At 35.4% G+C, this 2500-nt stretch overlaps 1 protein-coding gene across 2 annotated transcripts in view; it reads right to left on the reverse strand.

The window, feature by feature from the left end:
- Positions 1–2500, reverse strand: part of LOC145248055 (tyrosine-protein phosphatase non-receptor type 13-like) — a 277255-nt gene that overhangs the window by 221389 nt on the left and 53366 nt on the right. The window lies entirely within an intron of this gene.

Below are 2500 nucleotides of genomic sequence, written 5' to 3' on the forward strand. Positions count from 1 at the left end.
GTTAATCCCTATCTGTGTTTTGAACAAATACCATAATACTGACTTTGCTGCACCTTATCATAACAATGGTCCATACAAATCCAGACAGATCGGTTCAGTAGTTTCCGAGAAAAAGTGGAACAGACAGACTGACAGACAGACTAAAAGAAATATAATATTTATAAAGCTAAGCCACATTTATTATTAAATAATTCAAAGAGGTTTATCTTAACACTTTTCAGCCCCTTTTAATTATTTTTTTGTATAGCTCTATTTGAAAGGATATCGAGACTTTTGTGAGGTTGCTACTTCGTCTAATCTTACAATCTGAGGCAGTGAGGTCTATTTCACATGTTTACATATATAAATAAAACAATAGATGTATGCCGGTGTGTGTGTTTGTGTCAAAATATTTAACCGATAAACTCTTAAACAATTGGTCATATAAGACTGGAATTTACAGGAAATAGTAATCATACACCCAGGATGGTTTATAACGAGTAAAATCTTTGTTTGGATGGATGAATAAGGCGTACAAAAATGTGTCGGCAAGTGAAATGCAAAATGTTCGTTTCAATTTGACATATTTCTATTACTTTTGCGCGAAATTCATTCATAGTTTGAAGTGGTTTCATTTTCAGTCTTTCTTTTCTATATGTCGATAGCTCAAACGGTAGGGAACGTGGCTGGAGCGTTAAATGTTTTGGTCTCGATTCTAGCTGATGGCACCCAAGTTATTTCTTTAATTTTTAAAATCAGTACTATATACATTCAATAAGTTTCAATTCAATAAGTTTCCAGACTTTTTTGTACAAGCATTTAAAATTGTTGTAGACTCTTGAAAAGTCAGTATGTTATTGCTATACATCTTATGAGATGACTGACCAATTTTTATGATTTTAGTTTCAAATGAACAGCTATAACAGGAATTGGAATACACAAGACTAAAGCCTGATTGTTACAGCTGGTGAATTTCAAAATGCAGTCTAGACGTTAGAACATGTTAGAAGAACAATGCAATACAGTTCTGTTTTAAACTTGGAAAAAATGCCATAGAAACGTATGGAATGCTTCAGACTGCTTTTGGACCATCCTGCATGAATCGAGCATCAGTTTTGAGTAGCATAAGAATTTCAAAGAATGCATGGAGTCTGTGAGGGATGATGAGAGATGTAAGAGGAATAAGGAAGTCAGAAGACCAGAATTGATTGGCCAAATAAAGAATTTCATGGATAAGGACCGTCGTGTCTATAGAGACAATAAGTGCGCAGTTTGATGTCAGCATGGGAACTGTACACACAATTATTTGTGATGAATTGAAAATGCAGAAGATTTATGCAAAGTTTATCCGAGGGTGCAGTCCATAACTCCATCCTTGTCACAGACTATTTGATCAAGATGGGCATCACCCTCCTTATAGTCTTGCTCTCTGTGAGTTTTGGTTATTCCCTAAGCTCAAGGAAAAATTTAGAGGCTGTCATTATGAGACACTTGAGGCAATAAAAGAAACTATGGCAAGGATGATTGACACGCTCACACGAGAGGATATCCATGGGCCTTCCAGAAATTTTTGGAATGGCAAAACAAGTATATTGTAGCCGGAGGAGATTACTTTGAAGGGGGGAACTATAGTTTCATGTATGTACTATCAATAAAAGTGTCCATACGAAAGAAGTCTGGAAACTTATTGAAAGCACCTTATATTAGGTAAAATATAATATTCAATATAGAATTAGCCCTGTAATAGTAAATCTGAAGTCTGCACGAATTAAAATATATTTAAGCATAGTACACACACACACACACACACACACACACACACACACACACACACACACACACACACATACATATATAATTTGAGGTTACTATTTTTCAAAGTAGGGTAACCAGTGAAATATAACAAGGTAAATATAAGAGTGCTCAATACGGAAGTAGAGCAAGTTACATTTTCTATTTGTTTTTACATAAGCAGTAATTTGTTGTAAAATTAGTAAGTAAATTACTGCTTATGTTAAGACAAAATGCACTTTCGTGAATAATTGAATTCATTCAAAAAACGTATCGCAAAAGCAAATAACATCTAAATAAATCGTGACATATCCAAACAGTCGGTGAGATGGACCAGCGGATAAAGAGATCAGGCTCATTACCGTGGGGGTTCCGATTTCGAATCTCGCTAGATTCAGCCACTGATGAGTCGTAGACCTGAGGCAACTCGATCTTCAATAACAACAATTTGCATAATTTAGATTATTCAGACTACTGTTATCATACTGAGCCAATATAATCTCCACCTTTATTAGGTGTACCTTGTTGAACTCTGAAATTTTCCGTTTCCCGTGGACATCGGCATGAAACTTTGACCAAATACTTTAATTCACAGGGGTAGCATGCTCTCGGTCCATCAGTCATAACCAGGTAGAAGTCGTAAGTAATTCGCAATTGTATTCTTAGTATTGATTGCACTGAGGATTGAACCTTTCAACCTCCAGAAGAAGGTCATTTATTGCTGAATTTT

The sequence above is a fragment of the Euprymna scolopes genome, chromosome 26 (genome assembly GCF_053919585.1).
Source record: "Euprymna scolopes isolate OS-2025 chromosome 26, ASM5391958v1, whole genome shotgun sequence".
NCBI classification, from domain to species: domain Eukaryota; kingdom Metazoa; phylum Mollusca; class Cephalopoda; order Sepiida; family Sepiolidae; genus Euprymna; species Euprymna scolopes.